Below are 22,018 nucleotides of genomic sequence, written 5' to 3'. Positions count from 1 at the left end.
GGCAGTTGTATCCTGGAGTCGAGAGACCCGAGAAGAACTCATCCGTGACTTGGCCTGCTGGCGCTGCCGCGGCCCTCTGCCTCGTGAAACCATCGTCTTGGCCTGCTGGCGCTGCCGCGGCCCTCTGCCTCGTGAAACCATCGTCTTGGCCTGCTGGCGCTGCCGCGGCCCTCTGCCTCGTGAAACCATCGTCTTGGCCTGCTGGCGCTGCCGCGGCCCTCTGCCCCGTGAACCCATCGACTTGGCCTGCTGGCGCTGCCGCGGCCCTCTGCCTCGTGAAACCATCGTCTTGGCCTGCTGGCGCTGCCGCGGCCCTCTGCTTTATGAGACTATCACCTTGGCCTGCTGGCGCTGCCGCGGCCCGATCCACAGACACTCCAGCTCGAGGATTGTGAGCTCGCCTTTTTACCACTACCTGTACCGATCCGGTACCCAGACTGTCCCGCTACCCCCTTTCCCTACAGAGACTAGAAGTGAGAGGACCCCCGGGTCCAAGATATCCTGTATCGCTGATATCCTTGCCTTAAGAACCTTATATAAAGCCTTGAACTCGACTTGGTGTGGTGCCTGTTTGTGGGGAGGGAGGTAACTTGTCTGTACGATCGCCGGAGACGGTCCCCCTCGGGGATCTCTCCCTCGGTATCCGGCCGACCCTCAGGGTCCCCGTCTAACATTGGTGGCCAGCGACGGGATCCGAACCTACGCATAATCGTACAGAAAGTCACTCGCCCCACCACACACAACAACCATGTCAATAGAGAGCGGAACAACGGAAAAATTTCAGATGGAAAAATTGGAAGACTACAACCACCGGGAACTGAAGCAATATTGCATAGAACTTGGACTTCCAACCACAGGTCTTAGCACAAAGGAAGACTTCAAACGAGCCCTAGAAGCTTGGGCAGAAACGGGTACGGCCGTACCCCGAACACAAACAACGGAAACGAGCCCCGCACCAACTAAAGAAAGAGCGGATCTCTCCCTGGAAGAGATCCGAGAAAGAGAAAAAACCAGACTCCACGAATTAGAACTTGCCCGACTTCGCTTGGATGGGGAACTCAAGCTGGCAGAACAAAAAATAACCCTGGAACACTTACGGCTCAGGGAAGAGCGGGAAGACAAGCAAAGACAGAGGGAGCTAGAGGAAAAGAGACTAGAGTACGAACATGAGCGCAATCTCAAAGCACTGGAGATCCAGAAACAGAATAAAGACCTCGGGCTCCCCGAACGACCGACCCCGTCTGCCTCGACCGAACCCAAGGTTCACATCCCCAAAGATGTCATCCGGGAATACCACAAGAACGATGATATCCAGCAGTGGTTTAAAGCCTATGAGGTGGCAATGACCTCCCACCGGATTCCCCGAAGCGATTGGGGAGCCGGATTATGGGGGAGGTTTGTCAACGAAGGGCGGGACGCCCTGCTGCAACTCCCGGACCAGCTGATGACCTCCTATGACCACATGAAGGCCGCCCTCCTCACTCGATACGGGCTCACACCTGAGATGTACCGCCAACGGTTCCGCGACTGCAAACGGATTCCGGGTACAACTTGGGTGGAGTACGTGAACTTTTTTAGCCGAGCCTTCGAGGGGTGGATCAAGGGCAACAAAGTAACCACCTACGAACAACTCTTTGACCTTATCGTATGGGAACACCTGTCGAACAACTGCTTCGTGGAGCTCCGGCAACACCTCCTGGACAGCAAGCTAACCGACCCTCGACAACTCGCCGCCGAAGCCGACCGGTGGGAAAGCACCCGAGTTGGCCGGAGCGCACCCAGCGAAGTATCCCGATCGTATCGCCCCCGAGGGGGAGGAGGAAGTCAGGGTCGGGGGAGAGATCCCGGCCCCTCGTCACCCCCCAGAAACCCCTCGACCCCGGTTGGCCGGGGAAGCCCTGCCGTCCGGGCCGGTTTCCGGGCCAACATTACGTGCCACAGGTGCCAGCGACCCGGCCACTACGCCAGTGATCCCAACTGCCCAAAGAATCCGAACACAACTCCCCGCCAAGTTGCAGCGGCGGCCCTAGGGGAAGAAATAATCCCGGAAGACCAAGAGGAGTACGAAACCGATCCCTCTGAATGGGCACCCGCCGCCATGGCACTGGTCTGCTTAGGGGAGAGAGACATGATTCCGCGGGCCCCCCTTCCCGCCAACACACAGAAGTACGGTCAATGGGTCAACATCAATGGCCGCCGGGCGGAAGCCCTCCGCGACACCGGGGCCAGTGTAACGGCGGTCCGACGCCACCTCGTCACTCCAGACCAAATCTTGCCGAACATTCTTTGCCCTGTTCGATCAGCCGACAACTCCGAAAGCCTATGCCACATGGCCTGCGTCCCCTTCGAGTGGGGAGGAGTAACAGGGATGTTAAAAGTAACTGTCCGCGATGATGCCCCCGTGGACTGCCTCCTAGGAAACGACCTTGAAAGCTCTCCCTGGGCAGCTGTCGAACGGAGGGAGCACCTGGGGATGCTTGGCCTCCCCGAATGGGTCTGCGTCACGACCCGGTCCATGACCGCCCGCGCGGTCCCCAGCCCAGAAGAGCCCGAGTGGCCAGAACCTCCTCCCGCGCTCATCCCAGAGGAGGCCGCCCCAGAAGCCATTCCCTTGACCCAAACCGAAGAAGGACCCGACCAGCTTCGGGATGTCCCTGACCTGGCACAATGGCGGCAGGAGGGAGGCCCCACGCAGGAACAATTCCGGGCCGAGCAAAAAACCTGTCCTTCTCTCGAAGGACTCCGGCAGCAAGCCCTGGCCCCGAGCACCGGGGATACCTCGGGGGCCCACTGGATCTACTGGGACCAAGACCTGCTCTACAGCGAGCAGAAAATTGCAGAACTAGGGGCCAGTCGGGTGCTGGTGGTGCCCCTTCGCTTCCGAGACTTCCTCCTGAACTTAGCCCACGATGTCCCCCTTGCCGGACACCTGGGGCAGGATAAAACCTACGACCGCCAGGTGACCCATTTTTTCTGGCCCCACATGCGGAAGGATGTCACCAACCACTGCAAGGCCTGCCCCACCTGCCAGGCCAGCGGAAAAAGTGGCCGAAAAATCAAAGCACCATTACAACCCTTTCCTGTCGTCACCACCCCGTTTGAACGAGTGGGAATAGACATTGTGGGGCCCCTCGACCCTCGAACAGCCCAAGGACACCGGTTCATCCTGGTCCTTGTAGACCACGCCACCCGCTATCCCGAGGCCATCCCTCTTCGGACTGTGACGGCCCCCGTGGTGGGCCGGGCCCTGATGGGGATCTTCTCCCGGGTGGGGTTCCCCCGGGAGGTCGTCAGTGACAGGGGCACGAACTTTATCTCCAGATATATGAAGTCCCTCTGGCAGCAATGCGGGGTCACCTACAAATTCACGACCCCCTATCACCCGCAAGGAAACGGACTGGTCGAGAGATTCAACCGCACCCTCAAGGGGATGATTATGGGTCTAGAAGAACCCCTTCGACGCCAGTGGGACGTACTGCTGCCATGCCTCCTGTTTGCCTATCGGGAGGTCCCGCAGAAGTCCCTCGGCTTCAGCCCCTTTGAACTACTGTACGGACACCCCGTCCGGGGCCCCCTCAGCCTAGTCAAGGAAGGTTGGGAGCAGCCTCCCCAGAAAACTCCCCCGGACATCTACCGGTATCTCCTGGCTCTCCGCAACCAGACCCGGCGGTTCCGAGACACCGCCAAAGCCAACCTCGAGGCCAGTCAGGAGGACATGAAGAGGTGGTACGATCAGCACACGTCCTCCATTGAGTTCGAACCTGGACAACAGGTCTGGGTGATGTCCCCGGTTGAGCCCTGTGCCCTCCAAGACAGATGGTCCGGGCCCTTCAAGGTAATCGAACGCAAGGGGCCCGTCACCTATTTAATCGACATGGAGACCGCCCGGAACCCCCTACGGGTCCTCCATGCCAACAGGCTCAAACCCCATTTTGTGCGATCCGAACTCAGCCTCCTGATGGCTACCGATACTGGGACAGAAGAAGACTCCGAACCCCTTCCGGACTTACTGAGGGCCCTCGAGCAGGATGGCTCAGTGGAAGGGGTCCAGCTCTCCGAGGCCCTGTCCCCGGAGCAACGCCAAGACTGCCAAACGCTCCTGAGGCAGTTCGCCTCCCTGTTCTCCCTCACCCCCGGAGTCACCCCCTGGTGCCTCCACGATGTGGACACCGGGGACAGCCCTCCTATTCGACACCGAGCATACCGTGTACCAGACCGGGTACGAGCCTGCATCCAGACCGAGGTGTCCAAAATGCTGACCCTAGGAGTGATCGAACCCTCAGACAGTCCCTGGGCGAGCCCAGTCGTCCTGGTTCCCAAGGCAGCTGCCCCGGGCGTTGCCCCTGAGCTCCGGTTCTGCGTGGACTATCGAGGGCTGAATGCAGTTACCCGGACCGACGCTCATCCCATCCCCCGGGCAGACGAGCTAATTGACCGGATGGGGGCCGCCCGCTACCTGAGCATCTTCGACCTAACAGCGGGCTACTGGCAGATCGGCCTCACCCCTAGGGCCCAAGAACGATCCGCCTTCTCTACCCCAGACGGGCACTACCACTTTAAAGTCATGCCCTTCGGCATGAAAAACGCCCCGGCAACGTTCCAACGGCTGGTAAACCAGGTACTGGCGGGCCTGGAAGACTTCAGCGCCGCCTACCTGGACGACATTGCGGTGTACAGCCACCAGTGGACCGACCACCTCCGCCACCTGCGGGAGGTTCTACACGCCCTCCAGCAAGCCGGGCTCACCATCAAGGCCAGCAAGTGCCAGGTTGGCCAAGGGTCCGTGACCTACCTGGGACACCAAGTGGGAAGCGGGCTGGTGGCCCCTCTCCAACTCAAGATTGCTGCCATCCAGGCCTGGCAACCCCCTACGAGCCAAACGGAGGTCCGGGCCTTCCTGGGGCTCACCGGATACTACCGGCGGTTCGTGAAGGACTATGGCAGCATCGTGGGGCCCCTCACAGAGCTCACCTCCAAAAAGAGCCCCAAAACCGTCAACTGGACCCCGGACTGCCAATCAGCCTTCGAGAAGCTAAAGACCGCCATGTGCACGGCCCCCGTGCTCCAGGCTCCCGACTACAGCCGGGAATTCATTGTGCAGACGGACGCCTCCGATCATGGTGTGGGGGCCGTCCTCTCCCAACTCAACGCCGAAGGGGTCGACCATCCGGTGGTCTTCATCAGCAGACGCCTCTTGCCCCGAGAACAGCGCTGGAGCACCATTGAGAGGGAGGCCTTCGCCGTAGTCTGGGCACTCAAGAAGCTCCGGCCATACCTCTTCGGCACCCACTTCCGGGTGCAAACAGACCACCGACCCCTGCAATGGCTGATGCAAATGCGGGGGGAGAACCCGAAGCTGTTGCGCTGGTCCATCTCCCTGCAGGGGATGGACTTCACGGTGGAACATCGTCCAGGCCAGGACCACGCCAACGCCGACGGCCTGTCACGCTTTTTCCGCCTCAGCGGGGAGAGTCCCCAGGAAGATGGCTGACTCTCCCCGCCTTCAGCTGGGGGGGACGCATGTTGGACAGGCCGCATGTTCGAGCTGTCCCCCCTCCCCGCAATGGGACCAGGACCCTGGCTCTCCCTGCATCCCCAGCCAGAGTCCACAAACGACCACCCGAAGTACCCTGCAATCCCTCCACTACAAGACACCAGCTCCGGACCCAGCTGGCCCGGGTCACCATCTACCCCACGACATCGACCCGGCCGCCATCTTGGGGCACTGCAGCACGAGGCCACGTGGCCTCAACTCGACCCTAACCCCGGGCCCGGCCGGCCCCGACATCGAGGCCCCACCATCCTCCCAGGAGGCAGAGTGACCACTTGGCGAGTCAATGGGAGAAGGAATCGTCAACGGCTCTCCTCCGCCAGGTGTCGATCACCCCAGGCCGCCTGGGCGCTGGCTCCACCCCCCTGCTGGGTGTCTGGACTCCCTCATCCCGGACCTCCCGGCCCCCAGGCGCGAGGGTCCGGACATCAAAGGGGACCAGACCTATAACTGGGGCAGGACCAGACCAGGAAGGCAGTTGTATCCTGGAGTCGAGAGACCCGAGAAGAACTCATCCGTGACTTGGCCTGCTGGCGCTGCCGCGGCCCTCTGCCTCGTGAAACCATCGTCTTGGCCTGCTGGCGCTGCCGCGGCCCTCTGCCTCGTGAAACCATCGTCTTGGCCTGCTGGCGCTGCCGCGGCCCTCTGCCTCGTGAAACCATCGTCTTGGCCTGCTGGCGCTGCCGCGGCCCTCTGCCCCGTGAACCCATCGACTTGGCCTGCTGGCGCTGCCGCGGCCCTCTGCCTCGTGAAACCATCGTCTTGGCCTGCTGGCGCTGCCGCGGCCCTCTGCTTTATGAGACTATCACCTTGGCCTGCTGGCGCTGCCGCGGCCCGATCCACAGACACTCCAGCTCGAGGATTGTGAGCTCGCCTTTTTACCACTACCTGTACCGATCCGGTACCCAGACTGTCCCGCTACCCCCTTTCCCTACAGAGACTAGAAGTGAGAGGACCCCCGGGTCCAAGATATCCTGTATCGCTGATATCCTTGCCTTAAGAACCTTATATAAAGCCTTGAACTCGACTTGGTGTGGTGCCTGTTTGTGGGGAGGGAGGTAACTTGTCTGTACGATCGCCGGAGACGGTCCCCCTCGGGGATCTCTCCCTCGGTATCCGGCCGACCCTCAGGGTCCCCGTCTAACACATCTTATCGCTGCTATTTTGTGTAATTACAGAAGAGAGTAAAATAAAATAGTTCGGAACGTGAAAAGGGGGCAAAGTAGAGTACTCCTCACCCCCTAGGCCTTTTTAGGCGGTCCCAAAAGGATCAGTTTCTGCTTTCCTGAGAGATTATGGTATGAGTTCCATATACCACAATAACTTGCATTACAACATGCAAGATATCTATCTCCTATTACCAACTTTTGGAGATATTCGCGCTAAGCGCGAATATCTCCAAAAAGTAACACCTGCCCTGAGCAGTTCTTAGCCATGTTATCCAATGGGAGGTGGATAACATGGCTAAGAGCATTAGCTCGGTAATGTATGAATATCGCTGAGTTTTTAGCGATATTCATGCATTGCGGCCGTTTATTATCGCATTTGTGATAAACCTTGATAATAGCAAGGTTTATCTTCGATAATTTCTGATGATGCTTAGCGGTAAAAAATTCGTTGGTAAGCATCGTTAGCGATAAATATCGCTTAACTTTGGTAATATGCCCCAACGTCTGTTAACGTTCGATTCGAAGGAAATGAGGAAGTGTTGAAAAACATTGTCTGCGCCATCTTGCCTTTTTTGAAATGCCACACTTTTGTCGTGCACGGCAGCCATTTTAGATGTCTTGACCAGACCCACTCTCTGCACGCTGTCGATTCGTAGCATGGCTCCTCACCCTCGCAAGCATCTTCCCCAGGCACTGGTCACCCCCGCTCTCTGTCTTATGCATGGGCAATAAACCTCCCCCCATCTGCGCTGCTCTTCCCTGAGAATCACACTGTGCCCGCCCGACACCTCCCTTTCGCCCTATTCACTACCGCACCCTCTGACACTCCTCTTCCTCTGTGTCCGATTGTCCAGGCTATCAGCTAGCCCTGCAGATGTAGTTTATGGCCCCAGCTGTAAAGAATCACCCCTCTTCAAAGGAGTTATAGTAGATGAAGGCCCACACCCGATGAGATCCGTCACACCACACGTGTTCCTACTATCTGAAAACCATCCTGTATTGTGATTGGGGAGGGGACCGAGCCTGAAGCGGAAGATTCCAGGAATCACTCTTTGTACATCAAAGTTTTTACAATTATGTGTCACATTAAAAATATATAGCACTCCAACAAAGTAGTAGGAATATAAAACTTTAATAACATATAAATATATACAACAAAACAAAAACAGTAAAAACATTTAAACAACGAAGAGACCGTGGCAATTTCTTTTGAATTATCCAATAGATTTATTGAAATTGACAGCACCAATAATGAAATATTCTTGTCAGTAGCGGTCTGTTGTGCGAATAGTTCCAAGGCAGCAGAACGCGCTGAAATCTAGATGGCACGAAAGTGATGTCTAGCAAGTTGCCGCCCAGCAAATAACGGCGTGGGGCGCCGCGGGGGTGAGTGAGTCCAATAGGCACCACAGCTATTCTTACCGGCATTGCAGAATTACTGCTGGGGACAATGCCTGTGCTGTAGCAGGGTCACAGCAGAAACAAAAAGGATTCTGTTGAAGATGTTGTTGGTTTTCAATTTGAAAACAGTTCTGGTGTCAACTGCTATGTTATTGTAGTGGTTAATGTTTTGTTTTCTCTAGAAAATGTAAAAGAGGGGGAGGCAGTCCAAAGTTCCGTTAAAAGGGCAAAGGAAAGGATCGGTGGTTTGAACTATCAGTCAAAAAGGGGAGGGGGTGCAACAATTTTTCCTACCGGGTCACACTGTGCTTTCACCGGAAGTGAGGTCTGCAGGATTCTAGTAATTCAAAGTGAGGCTGGTGCCGACGTCCCGCGGATACAGTTTCGTCACTCCACGGGTGATCATGGCAGTCATTCCCCATCGGGGGTCGGAGACTCCCGCGGCTCCTCTAGAATCTTCAAGGTCGTGGAGGACTAAGGTGGTGGAGTCAACCAGTGACCGGGCCATTTCTTTATGCTGGGCCCGCTCTTGCCAGGTCGACCGCCATTTTGAGAGTTCGGTAGCTACTGGCGATCGCGGGGTCAAATGAGCGGACGGGCTCCACCCTGCCGGGCGAGACGTTGCAGCATCGCCACAGTGGAAGAACCCTTTTCCGGGCGCCTGGAGCGCTGAGGGTGCAGCTGGGAAGCCTCCACCTGGGGAGGCGGGAGAGGCCTGTTCGCACCGTCTCTCCCTCCCAGTGCACCCCACGGCGTCTCGCTTGAGATTTGTTATGGCCGGACCAGGCGATGAGGACGAGGGGGGGGGGGGTCGGAGGCATGTGCAAGACATCCCCCCCCAGGGTTGTTGCAGCAATTATACAAGAAAGAAGAAGTGTCCCGTCCGTCTTCGGGCCGGGCTTCCGGTAGATGTCGGCCGGACGCCCCTGGCTCTGGCCCCATGAACGGGTTTCTTGGTTTATTGGCTGCAGCCGGATCCCGTCGGCCTCGGCCCCCCGACCGTTGGTGGCCGGACCGGAAGAGCATGTGGCGGGACTACCTGCAACTCTCAAGGGCCACCGCGGCCGGACTGGGAGAGAGAGGGGAGGGTCGAGGAGACATTCCCCCCCCCCTGCAACTGTTCAGCGTTGTAAAGGCAATCCCCTGGCCGGGTCCCGCTGGTCTCGGCCTCTCCTCCGGCTACACCCTACGTTAGGATCTCCTGGCCGAGGCGTGGCAGCAGGACCTGCCTTATATGGGCTACTCCCGGCTGGGCGTAGCCGGAACCCTGCCCCACCTTGGAAGTTTCCAGAGTGGGGGCGGATGTTCTACTGACTTGCATTTTCCCTAGTCTATCGATTTTTTGGGCGTGGCAGGCGGTGGGACAGCGAGGGGTGATTTGGTTTCTCTTACTGTTTTTCTGGTCTCTCACCACTGGCATATTTCGAACGTTTTCTTGTTTCTAGGACATTAATAGGTTTTATCATTACGTTATGTTATCGTTTCTTTGTTCGTTGTTTAATAAAAGTTCATGTTCATCAGTGGCCTACTGATTTTCGATTTCCTATTCTTTTCTTTCCAGGTTGTTTCATGCTAAAGTTTCTGTTAACAGGATACAGTGATCACTTCGTTATTATTGCATATGTCCTTTTCACTAGGGGTGCTCTCTGGTCGGGCCAGATGACGTATGTCTAGTAAATGGTCCGGGTGAAACAGGTGCATCAATCAGTGGGGAGTAGATAGGCATGACAGATTACAACGGGGGAGAAAGGTCCGCATTACGTACCCTTTCACTACTTGCAAAGATTTTCCTACGTTTATTTGCAAACAGGGAATACCTCCAAAAAGAACTAATTCCCAAACAGTCAATGTTCGGACAATCAATCAATCAATGAGGAATGAAATAGGTACGACGTGTTAAAGGCTTGCGTTACCTACCCTTCACTATCTGCAAAGGGAGAGAGAATATTCCTATTCTTCCTCGTTTGCAGGCAGAGAAGATCCTTAAGAGAACCAACTTCGAACAATTCAATGCTCGATTCAAACAATCAACAAGGGGTACTGTGAACACAAATGAACGCCGCTTATGTACATACGCATTGCTATTTTCAACAGGTTGTTCCTAATGTTTCTATTTTAGCGAGGTCAAAAAGAGATCCCATTAGTGGCCTACTGATTTTGCTCGATTCCTTTTGTTTTTTTACACGGTTTTTCGCTATCTGCAAAGACTAAACAGAGTATTGCGACTCTGTGCTTGTTTGTAAATAGAGAATGAACCAAAGAGAACAATCAATCAAATGGAGAGAGAAGCAGGCACGACGGATTACAAAGGGGGCAAAGGGCTGCGTTAACTACCCTTCACTATCTGCAAAGAGAGAGTACTCCTAATAGAAATGAGGGGTGGGGGGCAGCATTCAAAGCAGATCAGTGTGCATAAACACGAAAATGTTTTTACTTACCACGTACTTGACATTCGACAGCTTATGATATTTGCTATTAAAAAACCATTGAAATTCACTGAAAAAACCATAGGTTATAGACCATATATAGTTAGGAATTAGCATTTACAAAACCTTGAAAATTCACTGAAAAAACCATAGGTTATAGACCATATATAGTTAGGAATTAGCATTTACAAAACCTTATTTTACTCACACAAAACCATTGAAATTCCATATATAGTTAGTTGCACTAACTATATATCGCGCACCCGCAATCCACTGCTGATGATGTCACATATTACATCATTCATGACATGGTCAGTGACATCACTGATGACATCACTGATGACATCTCAAATGACATCACTGATGACATCACTGATAACAACATCCAGTGATTTTTTGTTTCTGTAAAGTTTAAATATGTCTTACATATTGAAGAATGAGTGGATGTATAGGTGTCTGGACGAAGGATTTAGTAGGTGCATGACTGACTGTATGAGTGAGTGATTAAATGTGTCTCACTGAGTGCACGGGTTAGTGACTAAACTGTCTTAATTTGTGCATCATTATGTTTGTTGTTCTGTAAACTGCTGCATGTGTTGATCAGTAGCTATATGAGTAAGTATATGGGTTATTGATTGGTTGCTCAAGTATTTGTATGGGAGACTGAGTGTGTGTGTGGGTGCCTGGGAGGTGTATGACTCTGTGCATAGATGTGTGAGCAGTTGATTCACTAGATGTATGGGTTCAAAAGTGCATGTGGAAACAGCTGTATGGGTGGTTGACTGTGTGCATGAGTGCATTGGTGAGTGAATGGATATCTCAGTGCTACATGTCAAAGTAAGTACATATGTAAAACACAGTACATGTGAGAGTTGGAATATATAAATAACTGTGCATGAGAGCCACTGAATGTGTGAGTAGCTGTATGGATCATTGTGAACTTGTATCAGGGATTGTATAAGAGAGTAAATATGTGTTAGTATATGCTTGAATAAGTAAGGTGTGTATAACTGTATAGTTGAGGAAATGGAGGTGAGATTGTTTCTTTGCATGACTGACTAGGTGTGTGAGTAACTCCATGGATGAGTGACAGTGTGTGAGTTTCTATACACTGAGTGTATCTAAGGTTATATTAGAGTCTGAAGAGGTTTATCGTATTAGCACAAGAATGATGTCAAATGAGATGTCATCAGTGATGTCATCAGTGATGTCATTTGAGATGTCATCAGTGATGTCATCAGTGATGTCACTGACCATGTCATGAATGATGTAATATGTGACATCATCAGCAGTGGATTGCGGGTGCGCGATATATAGTTAGTGCAACTAACTATATATGGAATTTCAATGGTTTTGTGTGAGTAAAATAAGGTTTTGTAAATGCTAATTCCTAACTATATATGGTCTATAACCTATGGTTTTTTCAGTGAATATATATATATATATATATATATATATATATATTGAATGGTCGGTTACCGGCATTTATGTCCCAGGCAAAGACCTGACTCCACGTCTTTCTGTGCAGAAATAAAGTTGTACTACAAAATTGTCCTTTTGCTCTGGATTATCTTTTTTCAACTTCTAGTCCACGGATAGATTTGTGTATTGTTGCAAAAAGGGTGAGTCATCATCCACCATATAGAGAATGCCCGGTTGCTTTAGTTGTTCAGCCATGGGTATGCAGATATTCAAGTCGGACGGGTGCATCCACTAACTGGACGTTAGATTCTACAATCTGATCTTTATAGGAAAGCGTCCGCATGAATTTGCCAAAGCATGAAAGGGGTTCTTTGGTCATCGTTGTGTATACTCACAAATCTGCCTATTTCAGTTTTGGCTTCGAGCTCATCATCTTGTATTCATACATGCAGATATGCTGCCTAGAATAAAACGAGAGGGGAGACTAACAAATAGAGGTTTAAACTGGGATGTTTCTTCTTTGTTTTCTGTTCAACAGACACCATGAATCAATGTTCATGACTTCCTTGAGAGTAGGATGATAGTTCACTTCCCTGTGAGTCTCTTGATTGTGATCTCTTAGATTGTGACATCATGCATGATACAATGCGCTACTGTTTTGGTCTCTCACTGTGCTGGCATCACGACGATTGTGGTTGCCATGTACCTGATGGAACATTCTGTTGGATCCTCTGCACATCTTCTCAAAATGATTGTACTTGCCACATGCACGACTTTCCTGTCCAATGAGTGGACATTTACCATCATGAAAGTATGGTTTTCCTTACTGTTAGCACTCTTTCTTGTCTTGAACATTGTTCCGCCGTTTGTTTATGTGATGGTCTATTTATGTGGACCATTGCACATGACTTTTGTGATGTTACATGGTTGTTTGACTTTGTAACCATAATGCTTGTTTTTGTTTTCTGCTTTGGTAGATTCAGGTACTTTACCTGCATTTCCACTAGATCGTTAATTTGTGTCATTTCTTCAATTTCTTCGGGTGTGTAACTTTTTGATAGCAATTTGCCCTAGCTGCATGGCATCCGATATTCTTGCTCTTGAGTTTGTGACATACAACCACTGTTTTGTTTTTCTTTGGTTGTTTTATCTGACTAGTTGAGAGCACTATTAATTGAGATGAACATAGGTTTCTGTTATGTTGGCATATTATTATATGTATGTGTTTCTCTTTAATGTTCCTTGAGCCTTGCCGGAGCATGGCATGGAATGCTCTTGTGTTCCTATTCGGATTCCACCCAGGAGATCAGTTTACACCAGTGTCCTGGATGGAAGCTGTGCTACCTGGCGCTCGTCTGTTTTCTGCTTATATTGATTAATAAATGTCTTCAATCAACTACGTTGTCCTGTCGTAACAATTGGCGATGACTAGGTGGTGAATCCACGCGGATTGAGCGGTATTCTTCGTTTCGTTTTTTTAAATGTATTTATTTTTCTACCTATTTTTGGAATTTCGTCCCTTTTGGAGAAAACTCAAAAGAAAAGAAGACTGCGTAGACGTCTAAGTACTCTGGAATTTCAACAAGCACTGCGGAGTTGGGGACATGATGAATGAAAGCAAAACGGAACTCTGGTATGACACTTCACCTTACCTTGGGGAGACCGTTAAGGAACCGCCATCGGCTGCATTATTCGAGTGGCAGCGGGATTCGGAGCATACGTAGATGGTGTTCCTCCTCGCGTAATCAAACTGCTGACGAAGGACGAGGAGGATCACCTAAAGAATTTGGTGACGTCGTGCTTAATACCTCAGCATGTAGGGTCACGCAGCGTGACCTTACGTGGCGACCGTATTGGATTTCTAACAGAAGCTGTATCAAAGGAGAATCTAACCAGCTTCTGCAATGGTAAAGAAGTTGACAAGATTTGGACATCAAATAAACTTTAAAATCTTGTTATTACGCAGGAAACAGGTGAGAAGGTCGGGAGATGGCTATTTATATATATTATAGTGTTGGTTTTATTTGAATTTGGATCTATTTCAAGCAAGTTGGTGTTCCTTTTTCATCAGTAGTGGAACATATATTACTTTTTAATTATCAGTGGAGATCGGCATATGGAACGAGGTGATCACGAACCTCAAGTGGTGGAACAAGCCATATCACAGCAAAATTTTACAGTTAGTCCTCCCCATTCTCTTTGGACAACCGGTTCACAACCTAGTTTAAAATGGTTGGAGTGGAAGAAATATTTTGTGAACTATATTATAGCAGTGTACGAAGCTGGTAAGATGAAACCAGAACAAAAGGATCGGCTTTTACTTCATTTGTTCGGGCCAGTGGTTTTAAAAACGTATTCTTGCATACATAAGATGGTATGTGGTGAAGACAGCAATGTTTTTGAATCAGCTTTAAAGGACCATGACAAGTACTTTGCCCCTAAGGTGTGCATAGGTGTAATACAGCATAAAGATTTCCAAAGAAACAGAATAAAGAGGTGCTTGTAGACGACTGGGTGGATGACATCAAGAAGTTGGCGATTGACTGTAAATTTGGTGACCTACATGATGATCTTGTTCGTGATCAACTGGTTATGCATAATAACAATTCTACCATTCAAGATCGGTTATGGGTCAATGGGGATGCTCCTTTAGAGAATGTTTTAGCAATTTTAAGAAAAGCTTAAATGTCAGGGAGATGTGCAACAGTTATTAAGGAATCTGAGAAATCTGAAAAAGACACTGAGGGTGTTTTCAAAATACAAAATATAAATAGAGGCCAATCTCATATTACCATGGGGCGTGGTCAGAGTCAGGTGCAAAGGGGTATATGGAGAGACAGGAAACCTGAAGAGAGAAGATGTTACAGATGTGATAGTAAAGAACATATGGCATATAGCAGATATTGTCCTGCACTTAAGAAAAAGTGTAGTATTTGCGGTTTGATGGGCCATTTTAGTAAAATGTGCAGAAGAAAAAATAGCAATGTAAAGTATGTGTGGGAAAATGAGGAGGATGTGGAGGTGTATGTTGAAAATGACAATAGTGGTTATGTAAAAAGCATACAAGGAAATGATGTACTTGATGTCACAGATGACTCACTAAAGGGGAAACCTATATGCGAGATTTCCATTGGGGAAGTGTCTATCAACATGTTTGCTGATTCGGGCTCTCCGTATACTATCATAAGTGAATCTGCGTGGAAAGAGAAATTTGAAAAAAACGTTGGTCATCAGCTTTATCCCACAGATGTGAACTCTGTAAGCTTCACTGGTGAAAACATCAATATGTTAGGTTACAGATGGTTCACATGCTTATTTAAATGAAGATCAGCAAGGGGGAAATTGTATGTGGCTAAATTTGGTCCATCCGTTCTGGAATGGATGGACCAAAAGGAATTACACATCATCCTTGACCCTAATAGTGAGGAGATTGTTTTAGTAGTTGATGAAACAAGTAAGTTGGAAGATATCTTGGTGAAAAAATGTGCTTGTGTTTTTGGTAAAAAGTTAGGAACCCTCAAAGGATTTCAACACAACATTGTTCTTAAAAAGGATAATGAGCCTAAAATCCACAAGGTGAGACCCATTCCCTTGCTGATAAGAGAAGAAGTCAACAGGGAATTAGAAGGTTTGTTAGCTAAAGGGGCTGTTAAGGAAGTGGAGAGTTCTGAATGGATTTCTCCGGTGGTGGTAGCGCGCAAGAGCAATGGAAAAATCCGTCTGAGCATTGACTTGCGCCACTTAAATTACAACATTGTCATTGAGAAATTTCCTTTGCCAAAGATAAATGAAATGGTGTCTTCACTCAAGGGTGTGACCTGGGTTTCCACAATTGACTTATCGGCGGCGTATAACAAGGTCTCACTGACACCCAAGTCTAGGAAACTTACAGCTTTAATTACGCTTTTTGAGTGTTACCAGTTTAGGAGAATGCCATTTGGACTTGCTTGGGCCACTGTAGTCTTTCAGTGGTTGATGCATAGACTTTTTGGAAAGATGACTGGCGTGAGTTTTTTTCAAGATGACATACTGGTGGCTGCTAAAAGTAAAGTGGAACATGATCGCATTTTGAATGAGGTGTTAGAAGTTTTACAACGGGTTGGTCTAACTATGGAACTTAGCAAATGTAAATTTGCACAGAGGAGTGTGTCCCATTTAGGACATGTTATAAGTGAAGATGGTGTAAGACTCAAACCTTCACTTGTTAATGCTATTGTATGTTCACCTGCTCCAACTTCGAAAGATCAAGTAAGATCGTTTTTAGGCATGGCGGAGTACTGCGCTAAGTTTATTTTTAATTTTGCAAGCAAAGTGTTTCACATAAGATCTCTTCTAAAGAAGAATGTAAAGTTTGAATGGTCTGCCGACTGTGAGAGAGATTTTTCAGTGGTATAAGAAGATTTACAAAAGGTAGCTGCTTTAAGCAGTTTTGATCCAAATGCACAGTGTTTCTTAACCACAGACGCAAGTGACAAAGGATTGGGTGCAGTTTTGTCACAAAAATGGAGTAACAGCAGTGAAAAGATAATATTATTTGAATCTAGAGCCTTATCCCCTGCAGAGAGCAAGTACCCTATTGTTGAGAGAGAGGCCCTTGCCTGTGCTTGGGCGTTGGAACATTTCCGTGCCGTTGTTTGGGGTAAACCAGTTACTATCCATACCGACCATCATCCATTGGTGAGAATTTTAATCACGGTAGGTAGTGTTGGTGCCTCTGCTAGGTTGGCTAGGATTTCCATGAGGATGAAAGAGTATGTATATAAAATTATCTATTTTCCTGGCAGGGACAATGTTGTGGCTGACTGTTTATCGAGGTTACCGGTACCCTTGGAAGATTGTGTGGATGATCCGTGGAGGAATTATAGTATTGCATTTGTACATGATTCCTGCGTGCCGGCTATTAGCAAGGAAGAATGGTTTAAGGAGCAAGGTAAGGACCAGGATTTACAAGCCATATATTAATGTTAATGGTAGGGTGTCTTATATAGTGCGACAGCTGCCCCAGCAAAAGGGAGTCCGGGCGCTGAAGGAAAGACTGACAAATCGCAAAGCAACAACCAGCTAGTTAGTGGGGAAAAAAGAGTCCCAATGGCCTTCCTGAATTCCAGGTAGTTATTGAGACCCCAAATCTGCACAGGAAGTGTGTTCCACAGCCTGGCAGCTCTGTAACGAAAAGAGCGACCACCAGCCCGGACTCTTCGAATCCGAGGGACCACCAACAAATGCTGGCCCTCTGACCGAAGGGAGTGTGATGGAACCTATCTGAATATATCTGTAAGGGTTGGCCTAAGAAGGATCATATAGCCACCAGTTTAAAACCTTTTTGGGAGGTGAGGATGGAGTTATCTGCTGACAAGGAATTAATTTTGAGGGGTGAATGGATAATCCCATCTATCACTTTACGCATGAGAGTGTTGCAATTGTGTCATGAAGGTCATTTTGGTGTGGTAAGGACAAAACTAGTGGGGAAAAACATGTTTTGGTGGCCTGGAATTGACAAGGAGGTAGAGAGATGTGTAAGAAAATGTGCTGTCTGTTGTTCTGCTGACAAATCTTTACAGAGTTTAAGACCACCAATGGGGGAGTATGCGTCTCCCAGTATTCCTTGGGAGGTTATTGCAGTAGATATTTTCGGACCAGTGGTTGAAGACAAGGAGTATGGTTTGGTTGCAATTGATTAATTTTCCAAGTGTCCTGTTGTCTCTGTTGTGGACAGAGTGGATACGAACACTGTTCTGGAGTGTTTGGACAAGTTGTTTATCATGGAAGGTTTACCTGTTTGTATTTTGAATGATAATGGAGTGCAATTTACTTCAAGGAATGCCAAAGACTATTTTGTGAGGAGTGGTATTAGGCACAGGACCACTTCACTCTATAATCCAAGTAGTAATGGTACTGTGAAGCGCTTCAACCGGGTGTTGAAAGGTGTGATTCAAGCTAATAAATATCTTCAATCAACTACATTGTGCTGTGGTAACAGTTTCAAAGATTATATGAAAAATGTGGACATAAACCTTTATATTCATATTTTCAGAGGGCAAAAAGAATAAGGGTGTAGAGTCATGTGACCACCCCATGTGTTTAGTACCACCCTCAAGTGCTCCTTTGCTTTACAAGCAGGCTCCTGACCATTACAAATCCGAGGTATGCTTGCTTACCCTGGACCAGAGCCAAAGTGTGCATGGACGAATAGCAAATGTCACCAAATGGACATTCAACGTCAGACAAAGAATGTAAAATTTGAGATGACAAATGTTTTTGCAATCTAAGCTGTCGCCATGGACGTGAGGTTAATGTTGCCATGTTGTTTGGGGGAGATCACATTCCCGTGATTTATTTTGAGGGGATCGAGCTCAGGAATATTCGCAAATGCAGAGTAGTGTGATGGTCCCACCTGCCAGCGAGATGAAATTTGGAATTTTAAGCAGGCAGTGTCTAAGAAGCCTGCAGATCCAACACACAAGTTGTTGGCTATTGCTCTATTTCTACTGGCTAAGAATATGTCCATGTGTTTCTACGAATTACTTAACAGAGGTGTCGGCTTAATAGCTTTAGAAGGGAGGGCGTCTAGGCAGCGATCCTGTGTCCATAGCAAATGCCAACATGTGCTCACTTGGCTTTTTGCACGTGGCTATTGTAGTGTAGTTCCTATTATCCCAATAGGCTCTGTGCATTGGAATAATACCTTCAATAGTATAGGCCTAGACCAGACGTTAACTAGGTCTACTACTGTCGATATTAGACTTAAAGTTTTGGGTTTGCCAGCTAGCTCAGAGTTCACTAGAAACTTTCTCGAATAGGCAAGGAGGAGTTGAACCTCCCTGGATAGACAAGAAGGGATTTAGTTTCTGACAACCATAGAACATGACAACTTTGCTCTCCCCTAATCAAGAGTGTATCTCGAGAGTCGTGTGAAAACAAAAGGCAAGTTATTTTACTCAGTCAGTACGTGCATTCTTAGTCTCATCAGATTGTAGAGAAAAGGAAGAGACGGGCGTGTTCAATAAAAGATGTTATTTATTGATCAGTCTCTTTTCTCATACAAGAGAAATGGATCGATATTATTGCAATACTTATGGTTAAGTAAAGTGCATACATTAAAAGCAGAAGTATAAAATAATACTGTAAAAACATTGATATGGTTTCTAAGCCATATGAAGGTTTAAAATGAATAAAATATATTACATACACATATACATTTGACTAATCGTACTCAACTGGTGTTTCTAGCTACGCCTACCCCGTGTACCTGACCTAAGCCTAATACGTGGGCGGGAATAGAAAGTTACAGTTTAAGTTAAGTTTGTTTTTGCCAAGTGTCTGACTAAAGAATTCTCTTCGAGGGGTTATTCAGTTCTGTACCTGGAATCTAGGATGGATGAGGGATGGTATCTCTCGTCTCTGGTCTCGATATTCCAGGCTGCCTGCGAGGGCTACCCGGAAGCGCCGGAGCTGGATTTCTCGGCAGGAGAAATGGGCAGCTGCTCGTTCTCAGCGCGTCAAGAAGGCGGGGCTGCGCCAGCGGGGTCTGCTCTGCTCTGGGCTTCGGCAAGTCTGGCTGCTCCGTCCTCGTCACCACCGCGTGTGTTTGCATAGGGCAATAGCGGTAATATTTATACCTTTAAGGTGCCGAGATTGACGTAAGGATGGACATAGATACGTCAATAAGGATGTCATACGACCAGGTCGTTAGCACATTCTTTTGCTGAAGTTCTCGGTGAAATCAAAACAATGGCCGCAGGGTTTTTTCCCAGGTTGTCATAGGTTTGATTTGTTTTGAGAACTCCGTATGCCTTATCAGGGGCTGGAGGAATATCGCTTGTCTAATTAGATGGCAAGCGTTATGACCTAATCAGATAACACGTTCCTGTGCCGTAGTGTGGCTTTATCAGATAACGGTTCCTGCATCATGGGGGTTTTTCTGCCTCATGGGATGGCTGCTAGTTAACTTGTTAGTTTGCTAACCAGAATAGGGTCAGGAATAGGGGGATCGATACAGAACCTATAGGAATACATCACACCCACTCCACGCTAACTATGGACATATTTACTAATCTATGCATAGTAAAACATACTATAGAGTATTGTGTATACCTTACCACCCCAAAATACATAAATGCATTTTGAAATTATCAAATATACGGGAAAAACAGCATTTACATGTATTGTATGCACTCAAGCTGTAGGAAAATGCTAAAGTAAGCACGCATTTGTATACATTATTGCTATTTTGTATATGAAAATTTACACATGAAATGGCTCTTAATACAGAAAAAAGTTCGAGACCATTCCATCACAGAATAAAATAATTATGAACATACCAGCGGGCAGCTAATGTCTATAAGCTATCTAAAATTAGAAATTTTAGTTCTCTAAGAATAGTTCTTACCTTAAGCAGAAGATAGTGTCCCGAAAAATATGCAAAAATATTTTGGGGCTGCTGAAAAAATTGCTGTCCGTGAACTGGAGGGAAAATTGTTCATGGTATTTTGCTTTTCTAGTTGAAGGCCAAATTCAGGGAACGCCGTGTACGAGCTTGCTCAAAAGTCTCTATTTCTGCTCTGGTGAGAACATCATATCATTTAGACTCTTGAAAAAGTTGTCAACAGCTTCCTGGGAGAGTTCCACTAACTCGGAAATCGGTGTAACCATGCATTCGTGCGCATGATTGTCTCCATTGACATTTTGATTTGAATTGCTGACAGAAGGTCGTACCTGATCGATGCTGCTTTCATCTTGAACTTCACTACCCCTTAATCGTAGTGGTGAAGCTTCCACGAATGCCGTCATCAGGATTGGGAGCCGTTGAGGGCAGCACAAAGCATGAGCCTTTGTAGGACTCAACAATGTTTCTGCATCCATTGGCGCATCCGATTATAGCGTCAGACAGGTGTCTAACACGCATTCTTCTCCGCATAGCAGGCACCTTAATACAGGTAAAACACATCGTTGCCACATCGGTCGAAAAGATAGAAACCAAGTCATGTTCAGGTCTCTAAGCCGGGGTAGTCCCAGGATTTTTGATATCCGGTCCCGGTATCCAATGGCTAGGATTGTTTCTTCCCTTGTCGCAGGTGTTTTGTCTGTGACATGGTTTGCCATAACGAAATATAAGGACTAGGAATAGGATTCCTGCAATCAGTCCTAAAATGAGGGGAAGTCCGCCAAAAATCGAATGGACGAAATCTGGAAAAATACCCAGTATGGCTTTGAATGGTGTTAATGCCATCGAAAATACTGTCTTAAATACTTTTGAGACTCCACTGGTATCAGAAATATTTAGGATTTCATTCAGGATTTCTGCGAAATGTATGGGGGAATTAGTCGATAACAATGAATGTATCTCTGCAGTCGTCCTTGCGACTAGGAGATCATACGTTTCTTTTGATGACTTGAGCTTTGTCGGCGTCTGAAGAAGCACTGTTTTCATTCTGCTTAAAGTATCTATTCGAATAGAAGTAATTTTCAAGTTGGGCCATGCCCTTGCCTCCCTGTCTGGAAAGGAGCTGGGGAACAATAAGCGTCCACAACACTTGACCTTCGCAGTCGTAGTTACGAGATAAGGAGTCCCGGGCATAAGACTACAGCATCTGCGGTCCACAATTAGAACGTAACTCCCATTATAGAGTCTTTGAAAGAATGGTTCTATCTCTGTTGCAGGTGTGCCTAGCTGGTGACATGAAAGGTTATTTGAGTTCCCTTCACAGGCTCCATGCAAACTAATTCCGTTACACAGAAGTGTACCGCTTAGTGACATTGCACAATTATTGCCACTAAGAAACACTTTCTGTCCTTTATTACTGACACATGCATGTGAATAGGGCAGGTTCCATGTTGTTTTAATGTACCCTTTTCCCAATTTCTCGTACATGCCAGCCTGTATATATTTTTGGCAGTATTGAAACCTGAAGGTTGATATTGGAATATTAATTATCCCATGTATTATCCATTCACTGACAGGTCGTTCTGACATTGTCACTGGTAATCTTTCGAGTTTCTCAATGCTCAGGATTGTATAATCAGCACCCTTCTGGGCCATACTGATTTGT

Source organism: Lissotriton helveticus, chromosome 1_1 (assembly GCF_964261635.1).
Source record: "Lissotriton helveticus chromosome 1_1, aLisHel1.1, whole genome shotgun sequence".
NCBI classification, from domain to species: Eukaryota; Metazoa; Chordata; class Amphibia; order Caudata; family Salamandridae; genus Lissotriton; species Lissotriton helveticus.
Note: the sequence above shows the minus strand (reverse complement) of the source record.